The sequence below is a fragment of the Phyllostomus hastatus genome, unplaced genomic scaffold (genome assembly GCF_019186645.2).
Source record: "Phyllostomus hastatus isolate PE091 unplaced genomic scaffold, TTU_PhHast_1.1 phas_contig_16, whole genome shotgun sequence".
NCBI classification, from domain to species: Eukaryota; Metazoa; Chordata; class Mammalia; order Chiroptera; family Phyllostomidae; genus Phyllostomus; species Phyllostomus hastatus.
This window is the reverse complement of record NW_025333643.1, coordinates 6,118,794-6,137,570: the sequence shown is the minus strand read 5'-3', so window position 1 is coordinate 6,137,570 and position 18,777 is coordinate 6,118,794. Positions and strand designations below refer to the sequence as shown.

At 39.0% G+C, this 18,777-nt stretch overlaps 1 protein-coding gene across 4 annotated transcripts in view; it reads right to left on the bottom strand.

The window, feature by feature from the left end:
* RAD18 (RAD18 E3 ubiquitin protein ligase) overlaps nucleotides 1-18,777 on the bottom strand; it is a 154,726-nt gene that overhangs the window by 63,419 nt on the left and 72,530 nt on the right. Inside the window, exon 12 of one of the 4 annotated variants that reach the window (XR_006784934.1) lies at nucleotides 8,446-8,618. The exons of the other annotated variants lie outside the window; for them this stretch is intronic. The gene's annotated coding sequence lies outside the window, so the exon portion shown is untranslated. The remainder of the gene's footprint in view (nucleotides 1-8,445; nucleotides 8,619-18,777) is intronic. 4 annotated transcript variants of the gene reach the window in all.

Below are 18,777 nucleotides of genomic sequence, written 5' to 3'. Positions count from 1 at the left end.
TAGTATTTCTGAATTCTTAGAACATTTTAATATGCTTTGGAGATAAAAAATAATTCCTTTAATATACTTACAAGTCATCTACAAAACTCTTCCACAAAAATAATGACTCACGCTAGTCTACCTAGGGTCGAAGCATGCATAAATCTACACAGCGAGAAGTTTTTAATTCTTAGACAAAGCATGTTTTCAGAGTAAACTGCAGCTTCTCTGTTTCAGTTTGGAGCATTCTGTTAAGCCAGGCTTTAAGAAGCTGGATAAATATGAGGTCTGATACAGCTCCCTATGGAAGATTGTTCATATTGTGCTCCCTAAGCTATTATTATCCAGATTAAATACATATGAGAAAGCCTTATCAGAAAAAAAAACCCAAAACCCAAAAAAAACAAACAAACAACAAAACAAGTAGAAATAACTTCTGTTTGGTATGGCTCAGTGGATCAAGTACCAGCCTGCAAACCAAAGGTTTGCTGGTTCGATTCCCAGTCTAGGGCACATGCCTGGGTTGCAGGCCAAGCTCCCAGTAGGGGGTACTCGAGAGGCAACCACACATTGATATTTTTCTCCCTCTCTAAAAATAAATAAATTAAAAAAATAAAAATAAAAGATTCTTGAAGTCTATAAAACTTCCAACTTCTGTTCAAGAAAATTCTAGTAGGTCAACCACAATTAGTATTCCATACCATTTGGACCTTACTATAAGCTCCAGGTTTCAGAAGCATAAGCTAAGCTGGTTTTGTTTGTTGGTAGGTTGTTGCTCTTTGGCCTTGCTGGTCTTCCTAAAATACTGGTATTTCACTTTTGTCATTCTGACCAAAAGTGTAGCACATCTTCTTGGGCAAAGGTAAACACTGTTTTTACATACTACTCTATGGCATCTCATTTTGTTCCATTATAGTCAAGATTTTACCCACAAAGTGGAAAAGTAACATGCCAAATACCTCTGGCAAAGGTATGATTGGTAATACTGACCAGAGGAAGAAAGCACAAATTTTAGCTTCAAAATTAAAGTTTCAGTTAGGTTTCTTTCACTTATAACTGGACAAGTTGCTTAATCTTTCCAAGTCTCAACAGCCTCACCTATAAAGTCCGGATAATAACACATGTGGTTCACAGAGATACTTTTAAGGTTAGTCAACAGAACACACAGAATGTTTAGCATACAGATTGGCACATAATAAGTGTTCGATAAATGTCAGCTCCATTTTCATAAAACACATTTGAGTCTGAATTACCTGAATAATTGCCTTAGCACTATGCTTTAATTTGGCCTAGGAAACCTGGTCACTATCGAGCTCTATTTTAATCTTTGATTTCCACTGTTTCTATGACACCAGGGTGCAAATTCATCAGAACTTGTATTTGTCCAGCATGGCAAGTACACAGGGTACTGTTGGTAAGAAAAATGCAAACATCTGTGATAAAAATCCTGTGTATTAAAGATTACTTACAAGTGAGATTTTTCTATGATCTTGTAGTAACTCCCCATTCCTTCTCATAATTGTGGCATTAATTTGAACGTGGTTGGAAACAGCCAACTGAAAGAAAAAACTTCAGGACAGTTCACCGGAGGGGTGACGGCGTGGGCACAATGCCCACCAGACAACGGGACTTGAATAAATGCTGTGGTCCCCACAAACCCCGCCTCAATCCCCCCTTTCAGTACTCCATTCTGCAGGGTAAGCAAAAGTTATGCCAAAACGTTAGCATTAGGCTGACAATAACATACTAGGAGAGTAAACATCCTAGGTTCAAAAAAAAAAAAAATCACTCCATGATGACAGTGACAGAAATGACCACTTCGTGAGCAACTACTTCCAGAATCCTGATAATTAGCTTGCACACACGGCCTTTAAGTCCTACAGGCACACCAGGTTCTACCCCAATCTGACAGATGAACAGTGGCTTGGAGAAATTTAAGGAAAAAAACAGGGGAGTGAATGTGAAACTCATCTTTCTACTACATCATGTTGCTTGGACCAGTAGTAGCAGAAAACACTATTAAGCCACAGAGTTAAGAATGCCACCTCCGGCAATGCATTCGTCAGGGAGGTTCTGTCAGATTGCGTCAACAAGGCTCACAGGTAAAGCAAGGCTAGGACTGTCCCTGCTCTCCACTAGATCTAGAAAAAGATAAAATGAAGAAACCTTCAAATATGAGAACAATACCAGGAAGAACTTGTTTATCAAGTAATAAATGCTAAGTCCTTAAAAAGAGAGGAAACCAAAAAACCAACTTAGTTTATATATTCTTTCTATTCATTAACAATATACGACCATCTCATTTGCTTTTAGAATCACCCAGGGAGATTACAGGGCAAAACAAAAACAAATTATCATCACATTTTATCAATGAGGAAACTGCAGTCCAGGAAAACTAACTCAACAAACAAGCACAAAGCCATGGCTGAACTGACCCCTCACCGTAGAACAAGTAAGACTGACTATGAGGTGCACGAATCCAATGGACACGTATCCGTCTCAGGGACTTAATGTCATAGTATCTTAGGTGAAGATATATTTCTCAAGCAATGTCTTACTCATCCAAAGAATAGACATCATGTATCATGCAGTTTAAGCTCTTCTGAAACCCCAAAAGATACTTTCTCTAAAAAATTCCGACTAACAAAATTTCCTATATTTTGTCTAAAAAATGTCAACAAACAAAATTTACCACATGAAACAAGATGAACCATTTAGCTTTCAGGAGTAACCTGAAGTTCATAAATGTTCCCAGACAAAAGGCTACATAATAAGATACAAAACAGTAATGTATATTGGCAGAAAAAGATTTTGTCGCAACACCAAATTGATTAAATGTCACATTTTTAACAGTTAAAAATCCAAGTGTAGCCCTGGATGGTGTGGCTCAGTGGACTGAGCACTGGCCTGCAATCCAAAGGGTCACCAGTTTGATTCCCAGTCAGGGCACATGCCTGGGTTGCGGGCCAAGTCTCCAGCAGGAGGCATGAGAGAGGCAACCACACACTGATGTTTCTCTCCCTCTCTCTCCTCAATCCCCTCTATCTAAAAATAAATAAATAATCCTTTTAAAAAATCCAAGTGTAATGTGTCAACATTCCAAAAGCAATTATAAGGATTTTAAAATTACAAAGCTATCACTGAATTATAGAAAGATACTTACAACTTAGGTTACTGTTCAGTTACTTTGATGTTTTCTTTAGATACTGTTTTGTTTTAATTTGACCAGAAATATAATCTTATTTAGCAATTTTTCTAACAAATTGGATGCCCCCAATTTACAAAATCCCATTAATATATGTGTCTCACCTTACTGCCTGCATCACTGAACTTTATTGACCAATTTGTAACAGTGACATTGATGAAGACGGTGATGATTTCCAAAACCTTATTTTAAAGCACCTCTTTTTTGTTTAAAGTAGCCTAATACCTTTACATGGTTGGAAGTCAAAATGACATAAAAAGAAGTACACCAAGAAGTCCCACTTTTCCCTCTGGCCCTAGCCAACCTGTTTCCCCTCGTCTCCAACAAGTAATCACTTATTAGTTTGTTTATTCTTCTGGCGTTTCTTTATACAAAACTAAATACAAGAATACATCCTTTCCTTCCCTTTTAGAAAAATAAACAAGAATGCTATCTACGCTGTTTTGAACTTTGGCCTTTTCACTTCCAAGCAAATCCTGAAAATCTCTCCATGTTAACAGAGAAATTTTCCTTTTTTAACAGCCACACAGTATTTCATTGTGTGGATATACTGTAGTTTAATCAACCAGCGCCAGGTAATGAAAACATGAATAGGTTCTAGTCCTTTGCTGTTATAAACAATGACTCGATGAACAGCCCTGTGCATAGGTCATTTTTGCATGTGTACAGTGCAGGTGCATCTGTAGGACAAGCTCATCGGAATACTGGGTAAAAGGCAAACACAACAGTACTTTTGGTTGATCTCATCAGATTTCTCTCCTTAGGGACTGTATCATGTAGCAATGTAACCAGTTAATAGGTGTATGTTTTCCCCACGGCCTTCCAGCAGAGTATATTAGCAAATGTTAAGATTTTTGCCAACCTCACCAGGTGAGAAATGGATGTAATTAGCATTTCTCTTTCATCAAACTGCTCATGACTTTTGCCCACTTTTCTACTGGGTTTGTGGGTCCTTTCCTTCTCAGTCTCCAGGTGTACAAAATAAATACCTATTCTTTAATGGTTTTTAAAAGGGTCTATTAAAGGATAAGAAAATGTATTAGCATGTCTTCTTTCATTGTCAAACATTTGCACTAGGTTTTATCTGAAACTTAAACATTTTTTAAAGATATATATTTGAAATTTTTCTCAATGGAGCAAAAAGAATTCCAAAGAAGCATCTATTACATGTATCTTAATTTTAACTCTGGTCGCAATCCAAAATCAGATTTGTCTGATTTCCTTCTATTACCCCGCACTGTCCCCTGTAGTCAATGTGGGAACCATGGCTAACACCAGTTAGCTGCCTAATCTGAGCTGTACACCAGCAATTAACATGCAAACAAACACCTATTTATCTGACTTATCACCAGACTAATCTCACTTAAAATTCTTGACCACAAATCTCCAATGGGCAACCCTCACTACCAGAGGATCCTACAACACTTCTGTTTCTCACTCTCAAAAAGACTTTCTTAAATTGCCTACCCGCCATCCTAGCCCACTCTCAGCTGGTAAACCGGCCTCAACTCCATTAAGAAAATGAAAGCAACCAGGCAGGACCACCATTTACCCAGTTGCTAAAGCCAAAAATTTAGGATTCATCCTTGATGTTGAGCTTTTCCTTGCTTACCGTATCCAAACCACCTTCAAGTTCTGCCAATCCTACCTCCAAAATATATGCCTCCCCATTTCTACCTTCACTGTTATTATTCTGATTCACTCCACCATAAACCCTGGAAGAGATCATTACAAAAACCTTACTGGTCTCCCCACTTCCACTCTCCCACCACCTCTAGCCTTCATCCATTTTTCACAGCATCTAAGGTCATTCTTTTAAAACATACAAACTTGACCATATTGAATTGGATTAATATTGATGTCAGTTGATCCCCAAATTGGGCTATAAATTCTATGTAATTGCAACCAAAATTCCAGGAGAATTTTTTTTTGGAAGCAACTGGCAAGTTGATTTTAAAGTTTACATGGAGATACAAAAGACCTAGAACAGCCAAAGAATTCTGAAGCCCATGGCAGGCGCCTCTGGCCTTTAGCATCGCGTCTTTCTGACACACACACACTATCATTTTCTGTGTAACAGGAAAAGGGTTGGGAACTACTACATTACAGAGAAGCATACCTTTTAGGCCAATAACTTTAAATCCTTATAAAAAGTGAAGAAAAGTACTGTGAGTTGTTTTTTTAAGGAAGAGAAATACAAAGACATTAGGTGAATTTACAGATATAATTAAACATTTGTGCTTATGCTTAACTTACACATTGGAGAAACAAAAGAAGACACAACTCTGAGAGTCTAATTTAAGGAAAAATTATTTTAATTAGCAAAATTTTCACTGCCAAAACTAGATACAAAATTAAATTCTCAAGTTACATGGGCAAGGAGACAAAGTCACGATGCTTCGTTTTGTTTTCTTCTTTAGACTGTTGGCAGTATAAATAATTGAAAAATAAAACCTAACTACTAAAAGATAAGGAAATCATATTAACAGGTTATAACATGGAGGCCCATGAAAAGAAACAAATTAAAAGACAAGAAAATCTCAGGGATGAGAATTTCCTCTATCACCCAAGAAGCCTTCACTTGATTACAAATTTCTTTGATAATAGGGCCTGGGAGGCTGGAAAGGAAGCTCACAATGAGATTAGCATGTCTTCTGCACAAGCAGTCCAGCTTTTATATAGTCTACCCAGCTGCCCATCCTGAGAATGCACATTCAGCTCTGCAAATGGGGGATGCCTGGCCAATACCAACTATCAAACCAGAGAAACCCAGTATCAAGTCCAAGTTCAGGCCATAAAATCCCAGTCTTTATGATCTAATGTTCTGGCACATATTTTTAAATGTTCATTCATGCTGTTACCCATAAAGATAATAAGTGGCTAATAAAATGTACTTACTAGGGCAAGAAAAGCATACCTAAGCACACATCAATGAAATCTTAAAGGTTTCTACAACTGACTTCTACAAAATCACCTAAAAAAAAAAAAAAAAAAACAAGCCTCTGCAGCTGAGGCCTATCACGTTTTCATCTCTCTGAGGCACAAGAACAATGTGTACTACTTATGTGTTATGTGGTAGATGAACTGGAGCACACAGAGTCAGCAATTTCACATGTGCCCATGCTCCAGAGTGTGACCATCTGTGTGCGAGTAAAGAGAACGGAGAAGGTGTGAAAATTAACACTGCCTGTCCTCCTGGCAAGGCAACCATAAGATGCAGCACCTAAACCCAGGCATTCTGGAGAGTAACATGGGGTGCTATCAACAACGATGCCAAGAAAAGAAATGGAAGCCAGCCTCTGTCAGGGAAACCAGAACAAATGGTCATTCTATGTCTAACTGATATTTTGAACAACTCCATTAAAATGCTACTGATAAAGGAAACAATGGTGCCCAATACAAAAGTTCTGATATAACTCACATTACAATGGGGAAAAACCTGGGCTGAGATTTATTGGTTTCAACTCTATTCACTGAAGAATGACTTAAATTTAGTCACATCAGCTCTCTGGGCCTCCATTTCCCTACCTGTGACATGAAGCTACCATATTTAGTAACTTCCCAAGGTACCTTCTAACTTGAAAATGTTTTTATTTTATCCTAATGTGCCTTTTTCCCAGGTTCTAAGTTAGGTCTCCAAGGAACCTTCATAACATCTGTTCCTCTGATTTAAAATCAAAAGTAGTGGAGCTCCAGCCAAGACGGAGGTGCAGGTAGAAACACTGCACTTCCTTGCACAACCAAAAGAAGGATAACGAACAATTTAAAAACAACAAATAAGCAGAACTGCGAGAAAATCAAACTGCATGGAACTCCGACAACCAAGGAGATAAACATTCAACCAGACCAACAGGAGGGGCAGAGAGGACCTGCCGCGAAGCAATGGACTGCACAGGCAAGGCAGGAGCTGGCTGACTGGGAAACTAAAGACTCAAAACCTCTCGCTGTAAAATCCCATGGGTGTTGCAAAGGCAGGAGAAACTCCCAGTCTCACAGGAGAGTTCATTGGAAAGGAGGGCTAAAGCAGAGTGGGCAAGCGGCATTGCTCCCTCTCTGACCACTCCACCATAGGCAGTGCTACAATGCAGCAAAGAGGTTTGCCTCGCCCAGGTGAATACCTAAGGCTCTGCTCCTTCCAACATACCAGATGCACTGAGACAAAGAAATATGGCCCAAATGAAAGAACAGAGCAAAACTCCAGAAAAAAGAGCTAAGCAACAGGGAGCGAGACAACCTATCTGATGCAGAGTTCAAAACACACACAGGAATCAACCAATGAATGCATAAATAAGCAGAACAACAAACCCCTCTCTCTCTCTCTCTCTCTCTCTCTCTCTCTCTCTCTCTCTCTCCACCCCCACCCACTAAAATCAATAAATACTTAAAAAATAAAATAAAATAAAATAAAAAGGGAAAACAGTTTATAAAATTCAACCATAAGCAAGTATTACCATGCCATGCCAATCAAACTCTCAACACTAAAGTCACTGTACCTGAACCTTGGGTGACGATCAGACACGGCTACAAGCCACAACATGAGGATATGATTTGGAAAGTAAGGACCCTGGACGGAACTTTCAAATTCTATAAGTACTTCAGATACACAAGTAATAACCCACTATGGAATTCTAAAACTTTCCTGATAAAGAAAATTGAAGGGCTCAAAGTAATTGTACAGAGGATCTTTACATCATGGCAGTCCATGAACTCAGTAAAACCAAAAATATTTGCCACCTAGGATTGACTCAGAATGTTGAAAAATGAAGAATTATAAAACAACAACCAAAAGCTATTATAAAGATCAGATTAACCAACAGAAAGCATAAAAAAACTCCAAAGTTGCCAACATGAACTGCCTGAGAGTAAAAGAAAACCTTATTATTTAACAGCAAATATTCTTTGTCAATAATACTGGAGAAAAGATAAAACTATTTGTACTTTCACACTGTTCTTGGAGGATCACTATTCAAATTACTTTTGCAAGTCTACATTCACTAATAAAAACATGCTGACTGAAGAGGATGAGGAATGCTATGCAATAAACTGTCTCTCAGGATGAAATGTAAAAGCTGGGTCACAACCTCTGAAGTGAAATCATTCCGTAAGGTAAAAATATGAATCTTGACTTCCGGCCAAGATGGAGACATAGGTAGACGCACTGTGCCTCCTCGGCAACCAAAACTAAGGACAACAAAAATTTACAAACAAAAAACACCCAGAACAGAGAAATGAACCGATGAACCGAATGGAAGTCTGACTACCTTATATCCAGACTGGTAAGGAGGGGCAGAGTTGGAGGCCTACGGAAAGGGGTTGAGGGGTCCCGGCAGGAAAAAGCGGTGGCTGGCAGACGTAGGCGTGCAGGGCGCAGACGGCAGTTGGCGGACCCCAGAAGCGCAGGGGCAGCTGACAGACCGGTGGCAGACCCTGGGCGCTGGAGGCAACAAGGGAACCCAGTGAGGCACACAAGGCAGCTGGCTGTCCACAACCACACATTCACGAGCAGACAAACTAAGCGAAAACGGACAGCGACAAAGACCGAGCAACCCAGGGCCCCAGCTCCAGGAAACAAAGCCTAAAGGCACTGATTGAAAACACCTGGGGGAGTTGAGGCCAGGAGATTCTCTCAGCCTCACAGGAGACTCCTTGGGGAAACCCACAGAGTCCAAGAAAGTACACAAGCCCACCCGCCCGGGAGCCAGCACCAGAAGGGCCCAATTTGCTTGTGGAAAGCGGCAAAAGGGACTGAAGTCTTAGAGAGAGCAGAGCAGGCGCCATTGTTCCCTCTCAGACCCCGCCCCCACACACAACGTCACAACCCAGCGACTCAGGTGCCCTGCCCTGGTGAACACCTAAGGCGCTGTCCCTCATACGTAACAGGCGTGATCAGGCCAAAGGAAAAAAATAAAATAAAATAAAAATGATGGCTCAAACAGAGTTAAAAGCCCCAGAGCTGGTTTTTTTTTTTTTAAGTGACCAAGAGATAGCCAACCTATAAGATGCACAGTTCAAAGCACTGGTGATCAGGATGCTCACAGAATTGGTTGACTTTGGTCATAAATTAGATAAACAAATGCAGGTTACGATAAGAGAAATGAAGGAAAATGCACAGGGAACCAACAGTGATGGAAAGAAAACTGGGTTTCAAATCCATGGAAAAGACCAGAAGAAGGAAAGGAACAACCAAACAGAAAAGAATGAAGAAACAAGAATTCAAAAAAATGAGGAGAGGCTTAGGAACTTCCAGGACATCTTTAAACATTCCAACATCCGAATTATAAGGGTACCAGAAGAAGAGGAAAAACAAGTGGAAAAGTTATTTGAACAAATAATAAAGGAGAACTTCCCAAATCTGGCAAGGAAAATAGACTTCCAGGAAGTCCAGGAACCTCAGAGAGTCCCAAAGAAGTTGGACCCAAGTAGGAACACACCAAGGCACATCATAATTACATTACCCAAGGCAAAAATGAAGGAGAGAATTCTAGAAGCAGCAAGAGATAAGGGGACAGTTACCTACAAAGGAGTTTCCATCAGAATGTCAGCTGATTTCTCAAAAGAGACCTTGCAGGTAAGAAGGGGCTGGAAAGAAGTATTCCAAGTCATGAATGGCATGGACCTACATCCAAGATTACTCTATCCAGCAAAGCTTTCATTTAGAATGGAAGGGCAGATAAAGTGCTTCTCAGATAAGGTCAAGTTCAAGGAGTTCATCATCACCAAGCCCTTATAAATGAAATGTTAAAGGGACTGATCCAAGAAAATGAAGATAAAAAATATGAACAGTAAAAAAAGACATCAAACTCACAGTTAGTAACAACCATACCTAAAACAAAAGCAAACTAAGCAAACAACTAGAACAAGAACAGAACCACAGAAATGGAGATCCCATGGAGGGTTAGCAACAGGGAAGTGGGAGGAGGAGAGGGGGGAAAAGATAAAGAGAATAAGTAGCACAGACAATAGGTAGAAAATAGACAGGGGGAGGGCAAGAATTGTATGGTAAATGTAGAAGCTAAAGAACTTATGACACATGGACATGAACTGAAGGGGAGGAATGTGGGTGGGAGGGAGTGAAGGGGGAAAATGGGACAATTGTAATAGCATAATCAATAAAATATATTTTAAAAACAAAAAATATCCTTTAATCAAAAAAAGTAAAAATATTAGCACAAAAAAGCAATACTGATTTAAAAAATAAGACAACAAGGAGGAAAACAATTCTCTCGTGCTGCATTTTTTATTAAATTTTAATATATATAAAATGCATTTTATAGAATGCATTAAAACAGGGTTTATTAATCTATGTAACTAAATGTAACATCTAATATTAAATAAAAGAATATTTAATAACTAAATTTACTACAACCCAGAAATAGTGTCCAATTTGCTACATAAGAAAATCGCATTTTGATGACTTTGGTTTTCCAATATTCAACACATTCTTTAAATATGTTCACACCAATGTCCCTCTTTATTATAATATTGTAATAGGCTTTTTAAAAATAAACTTATTTTAGAATAAAATAAAAATGCAGAAAAATAGCAAAGATAGTAGAGAAAGTTCCCAATGCCCCACACCTATTTCTTACATTGTTAACATCCCACATCAGACTAATGCCTGATACATTAATTACAACCAATGAAGCAACAGTAATATACTATTATTAACTAAACATCACACTTTATTTGCATTTATTCAGTCTTCAGTCTTTACCTAATGTCCTTTTTCTGTCCCAGGATCCCATCCAGGATACATTACATTTAGTCATCACATTTCCTTAGGCCCCTCTAGACTGTGAGAGTTTCTCAGACACTGCTTGTTTTGATGACCTTGACGGTTTCTACAAGTGCTAGTCAGGCATTTTGTAGAGTGGCCCTCAGTGGAGTCTGACGTTTTCTCACAACTGGACTAAGGTCACTACGTTCAGGGGAGGAGGACCACAGAGGTGAAGTGTGACTCCCATCACCGCGCATCAAGAAAGCATGCTGTCAACACAGCATTGCTGTGGCTGTTATCTCCTGGTTGAGGCAGTGGCTGTCAGGTTTTTGTTTTCTCTTCTCCTTCCTTTCCATTTCCCACTCCTCTCTCTGTCTCTCTTACTTTTTCTAGCACTTCTTGCTTCCTGCCCCAGCCATGCAATCAGCCATTTCTCCAAGAAGCACTGGTTTCTTATACTGGAGAATGCCGTCAGAAACCAAGGTCAGCACACTAGGTGTGCTTGGTGCCACTGTGGTGCCCTTGCTGCTTGGCCCTGGCAGCTCACAGAGGGAGGAAACACATGTATGTATACTGGCTAACTTATCATCTGCACAAATCTATCAGTATTTCTGTATCCACCTCAATCTATAATAAGCTAAACATCAGTTCATATGAAGGTCTCCAGTTCTAATCTAATAACACACAAAGTTTTTGCCTTACTTTGTCTGCAATCTCCCACTCCAGCAGCAAGAAACTGATTCTCATTTGCCTGACAGGGCACATAATGAACATCACAGAAAAAAATCATGCTAAGCTACAGCTGTATAGGAACAGAGAAAAGTCATCTGAAATAAGTCCATGAGAAACTTCAGCAAATACATATAAGGAATATTTAAGGTCCATACATCAGTACAAACCAAACAGTACAGATAAGTATACTTCAAAATACCCCTTTCTAATTCTTAAGCATAAAGAAGCAATTCTGTGTAAAAAAAAATGTTTTTAAATAATTATCATTAGATGTGCCAAATAGAAGGCTGGCTTCCCCCCTCCCTCCAAATGATGGCCAAGGAGGGTTAAAAGTCACAGCACACTAGAAACTATTAATAAGGTACTTCTCTAAGGGCTTTCTAAAAAAAAGACCAGCAGGTTCTTTCTACCACCCACAGCAGAGTATCTCCAGAAGTGGGAGATATGTCTACGTACACCACAAGGCCCACTAACAGTGCTCTAATCTCTGTTAAGGAGACACAAAGCAGGGTAACAAAAATATATAACTGACGATCAAAGAACTATGGGTAGTTCTGTGCTTGTGATTTTCTGCCTAAGGCCAAGATACTGTTATTTGGTAAGTTGATAAACTTCAGTTTGATGAGAAATTATTTCTCACTTTGGTTTATTATCACAAAAGATGAAGAAGTAAACTGTTTCTCACCAAAAAGCACATTTTCTTTCATCAGTTTGTAGAACCATTTTTGTCTTAGAGCTTTCTGGATACTCTGTCCCCTTCTCCCCTGGCCCCACCCCCAACATCTGCTTGTCTCCCACTTCTTCAACAACCCCAGGCATCCTCACCTTTTCCCTTCCTGCAAGCAACAGGCCAGCCTGCTTGGCCAGCAGGCAGGTGCACAAAGGGGCAAAGAGTTCTGGAATGCCCACATACATTCCTATGTTCTCTTTGGGCAAGAGAGACAGGCAAAAGCCTACAGCGCTCCATTTGTGTTAAGGCATATGGAAAACCAAACCACTGTCCTGTCTTCAGTTGGAATCGCTGCCTTGGCAGATCCCTTTGGTGCCCTATCCCTATGCCCTTGCCCTTGGCACCTCAGTGTGTCAGGCTTGACTTGCAACTGCAGTGCCTTTGTCTGAGGTGTCCTCTCGCTGCTCGGGTCTGCTCTGTTGCTAACATGGGAGGCTGGAAGCAGCAGAGAGCAGCCCCCAACCAAATGGCTGGTCCCTTTGCCTCATGACCCTTGGGTGGAATAATTCAGGTGAGTGTTTTAAACCAGCTCCCAATTCCCAGGTAAATTAAACTCCAGTTGCTTAAAGTGATGTCTGGTTTGAAAACATGCCCCTGTAAATGCTGTCTTCTCTTTCCTGCCTCACTTCCCCACTCCCTGTAGTGGTTCCTTCACCATACAAATTAACCACTTCCACTCAAATTCTTGACTTGGGGCCTTACCTTGGGGGTCTAAGGAAACCAATCCATTTTTGGTTTACAATGGAAACCAAATCCAAAGAACTGCAATTTCTACTCTTTCAAAAATGTTAAGAGCAAGCTGGCTTGGCCACAGCATCACTATCCGTCAGGAGAATGAACTTGGGCTCTGAGGTTCAAAACAGAACTAGACCTGGGCTCCAACCCTTATATCGCCACATCCCATGCAACTTATTTCACTGCTTTGACCTTTCGTTTCCACCTTTCTAAAATGGGTTTGCCTGTGGACTGACCGACATAACACTCTTAGCACTTCAGCGGCATTTGTAGAAAACGCACACCACACTGCCTGCAATAATAAGACTTTACCATCCACTGTTTCATCAATATAACTTTAGCAATCCAGCAGACTCTTATCCAGAAAGATAACCGTTAAGTCAAAAACTTCCTAACAGATCCATTGGATTTTCAGGAGAAAGCATCAAAGGGCACACCCACAAGACTCTGAACCAACCCCTCATCTCAAAACCCCTATCTCACAGTATCCACTGATTCTGAACCACGAGGCTTACCCAATCCTAACCAAGACCAGCACTGAAAGACTGGTCTGAAACCAAACTTCAAAATCTCAATACACATCTCAACTTTGCTCTTTTGGCTCTAAGAGGCTACTCTGACGATAAAGGTAGTGTTTCCCCATCTTCTCAGTAAGCTATACATTCAGCTTGGTCTTACCAACAGGCTGACAGTACCAGTACCTCGATATTCCTTAGGTGAATATAACCATGGCACCTTTTCCCTTAAGATTTCCCCATCATTCTTCAATTTTCTCAGAATTTCAGAAAGGCTGGAATTTAACTACTTAAATTTCCCAACAAATGATAATCATGATTTCTTCACATTTTTGTCTTGTGCTCTCTTGCTCTTAAGAATTCTGGAGAGAGAGCACATCCAAAACTACTAAAAGTGAAGAAAAAGTTGTACCACAACATATTAAACTCATGGCCAATGGTTAATTGGTCTTTCTGTCCAGGTGCCTCATGCTCTGTGCCTGTGCTTATATTGGACTTCCTACACAAAGTTGCTTGCTACAAACTCAGCAGGCCAGGAACTGTGAAAAGTTCAAATGTATTTGTTCACACCTTATCTGACTCAGGTTCCTTTATGACCAACCCTTGGCATCTACGAGAAGGTTCGTGGTTACCAAAGAGTGAAACTGTCTGGTCTCTGTGAGCGCTGAAATCACAGTCCCTACTGCACGAGCCCATGCACTCTCACACCACAGAGGGATAACCATGCTGGGCTGGGCCTGGACTGACTGAAATAAATAAAAACCATATTCACCACATCATGCACACCTCTGGCTACCACTTTTTTGGGTCAATAAATCATAAATATAAATCTTTCCTTTATGAAATCTCCCAGTATATACAAACTCCTTTGATTATGAACAAGCACTCTTTTCAAAATTTTTAAAGTTTGAATGTCAAATCTACAAAAAAAATGACTCATTATCATTCCCTCACATTTTCCAATTATTCACATCTTGTCACATTTGTTTTATCGCTCTCTGTACATATGTGAGTATGTGCACACACATACAGAGAGCATATGTTCACACACATTACATTTCTAACCCCTGAGGGTGAGTTGCAGCCATTGCGCCCCGTTAGCCCTGCAGTGTGCATTTAAGAATGGGCAGACTCATTCACATGACCACAATAAAATTATCAAAATCAGGAAATTGAATATTGATATATTATCTACTCTATAGAGCTTATTCAAGTTTTTCCAGTAATGCCAAAAAAAAATGTCTCTTTTTAACTTGTTTTGCCTAGAACTAAAAAGAACAAGTATTTTTTTTAAAAAGTAATGATCTAAAGGTTCTTCCAAGGAAAAGCATGACTACTATTCATCTCTGCATGAAGATAAAGCTTCCCCTCTGGGGTCATAATCAAAAGCATCTTTTCTTGTAATTCAGCATACAATGAAAATGCAATTTTTTATGCTTGCCAAAACTTGGGGAACAAAAGCTCTCTCTTCTTGATTAAGAAGAACAATAAGTTAATTTACAGAAATTTGGACAAGTCTCTCAAACTCCTGGAAACCATCTAGCAAGAAATGGTATAAAAATCTAAAATTCCTATCAATTTGTTTATCCTTTGTCTTCAGGCTGGCAAGAGAGAATCCACATGAAATTAGTAATTCAAATTCTGAAAGAAGTACTTACTTAAAAGTTCAGAATCAAGTTAGCATCAAAACAACTTCATCCTAATAATTATTTAAATTGGATGTACCGACTATTGAATCTTAAAATAAGATTACTCTTAGTTGTCAGTCTGCTACATTATGTAGACTTGATTACTGCCTTAACACAAAAAAACCAACATCTTTATTCAATAATAGTAAGATCTATTTTCTGTATTACTGCATGACTGCAGAAATGAAAGAAAAAAAAAAAGGAACCTCACAATATATCTGTACTCCCATTAGACCTAAAACAGCATAACATTTCTCAGAGAAAAAGGCATAAAAAATTATAAACATTATGACCCCCTGTTTAAAAAATGTTCATTTATCTATCTATCTATTTACCTATCTATCTATCGACTTACCTACCTATTTAACCTTTTGTCTTTAGAAGAATGTACATATGAAAGTGTTAACTGAAGTTACTTCTGGCTGATAAAATTATGAAATTTTACTTTTTTGTTTACCTAAATTTTCTATTTTCCACAATAAGCATGCATAACATCTAAATTTAAAAGTAACAATTTAAAATTTTCTTTTGAAAATTTAGGGTTTTACAATGAAACCGACAAAACTATCATTAAAAAAACTTTTAGAAAAATTTTATAAAAAACAAAAAGGATAAACATAGACATACTTTAATATACAAGGAATAAATGTAATTTTAGAAGGTCGATTCATGGTCTGCAATGGACAAATGGTGAAAGAACACAGATAATTTACCAACTATTACACTTGTCAAAAACAACAGGATTATAGAATTTTAGAGTTGGAAAAGATCTCAACAAAGCCACTAAGTGTAGTGCCCCATCTGTCTTCTATTGCACACCTAAATATTACAGAAAATAAGTTGGACCAGATAAATAAAGACAACTTATTGCTGATTCTACTACAAGCATTTGGTTGTGAAGAGTCCCTTTTCACTTTGAATTCTCTTTCTGATTTCTATGTTAATTACCCTAATCAAGTGGGTATCTCTGTTAACTAGTTTTAGAGCACAGGTGGCAAACAAAATGCCCCAGGGCCGAATCCAGCCCTCCACCTTGTTTTATCTGGCTTGGCACCTCGTTTCTACTCAGCGGCAGCATTGAGCTCTCCCTTAACTGTTAAGAGTATTTACATTTATACAGTCCTAAAACTACATTTGGCCCTTTGAAGGCAACCGAGGCTGATGTGCCCCCGCCGACAATGAGTTTCACACCCTGTTTACTAGTACTGTCACTAAATAACACTGGCACTGACCAATGGGTTGCTATACTTTGTGACAGGTGTTTGCCAGGTGAGCACCAACCAGTATTATAACCTACTTTTTGAAAAATTTTTCCCCCACCACTCCCTCCCACCCCAGCCATCCTACTTTTTGAATTTTTAACAAGGGGATGTGTAGGAGAACGTTCTGTGTGGTGTGGGCCCAGCTCCCACTTGGAGATGCACAGGACCCAAGCCCACAGATAGGTTCTCCTGTGGGGAATCAAGCCTGCAATGTGCCTAGGCCACTTTGAGACTTGCTTTTTGCTAAAAACTCCCTCACGCTGAACTGAGGCAGCAAACGTTTACTATAACTTCCTAAAATCCACACTAAACCTTCCAAGGACGAGTGTAACCAGTTCAACTACTTTTCCCTTTTCATTTGCAAATATCCCTCTTCTGTGATATGATTATCGGCATTGGCTCCTTTGTTTTCTGTAAAAGGTAACCACTTAAATCGAACCTGTGCATGGTAAATGAGGACCATCATGTAATGTGCCAAGAAACCCAATAAAGGCCGGTCACAGCAAGGGCCAAGGCTTTTGCTCCCCTTGAGAGAAAAGCTGTCCCTTTTCCTCCACCGGACTTGGTAGTCCGTGTGAATGTCTCATTTCATCCATAATGACGTGGACACTGTGGGCCGATGTCTGTATCAGGGATGAAATTATGTTTGAAGTGACTCAGGGACCTTATTCATATTCAGATATTGCATTTCAAAAATCTAAAACAACAATATTGGCAAAATTAACCATTATTTTATGTCACTAACAGAAAAAATTGAGGTCAATGTAATGATGATGTAATACTTCTTTTTTATTACAAATTTTTAATTTTACATTAGTGTGCAGAAAGTTCTTCTACACATACTTAGACATAGGTTTTCAGCTTATACCACTGTTGTACATATATAGAGAACAACTAAAATAAATTGGCTAGAGTATTCCTAAAACATCTTTATATTCAGAGCCCAGCTCTCCATCATGTTTTGAGTCAGTATCTATAATGTCTGAGTTTTCTTTTCTTTTTTGCTTTCATCTTTTTATTGACAGTATAGCCAGAGCTAGAGAAAGGATTTACCGTACAATGTCTGAGTTTTCCTCACAAAGTCTGCACCACTTAAGAGCACTGGCACTCAACCACTGCCTCCAGAAATTTCATCTAAGGTAATGGCACATCTGGAAACTGAACTCATAATTTTTTATTTCTTTCCTCAGTCACACTGCATGTGATTGGAATACAAGCAGCTCTTGTTCAAAGACAGTGTCTGACAAACTGATGTGTGACACCCTAACAACAGTCCTTTGCAACAGGTGAATCGGTCATGCTACTATCACTTTGAAATTCCTCCCATCTATTCCATTTCTCCTGCCTTCAGTCAATCATGTAACAAACAGGCAATCCTGTGCACACAGCTTATTAGCAAAATGTAATGTATCTCCAGATACTTGGGGGTATCTTCTTTATAAAACATTTGATTGTTTTGCAAGAAATAAAGAATTGTGGTCACAATGATGAATACTACCTTGATAACATCAAACTTAGGTCCTACTGCACTTTTTCTTTACAATGTGACTTGTTCATACATAGTAACGTCTGTGTTTCATTATTTTCTTGAAGATGCTTTAAATGACAAACTAATGTATCAGGCTAAGAATACCTGTAACTCAGAGGAAGTGATGGCAGTCTGGAAAGCCAGGACACTCACACACAGGCAAGTACATCACGACAACCTGGCTAGTGACTAGCAACCAGACGACACACTGATTACAGTTGTGATTAGAGTTGTCTTACTGATTATAAGACATATCACCATGTCAAACATTAAAGTGTAGAACAAAAAATGTACATATTAGAATCAAAAACTCATTGATCTCATAAAGGACTTATAATAAGCCTTTGCAGGAGAATTTTAAATTTTCAATTCATAAGGTCTGTGATGAATAATAATAAAAATGACAAAGCTAGTCAAATAACTATAATACAAGCTAGGATCTCATTTAGATAAACTGCTTTGGAATTCAGAGAGGAAGGTGAAATTAGTTCCCGCTTAGCAGGAAGAATAAGAGAAGACAGAGACCAGAGGAAGGGCTGAGGGAAAGGGGCCAACCAAAAGCAAACCTAAGGAATGGTTATGATTGATAGAGCCATGTCTGGGAGGAGATGGACAACTCATTCTTAAGAATCAATATGTCTTTATCTCATTATTGACAAGAAAGAAGAGTCATTAGAAATGTCTTA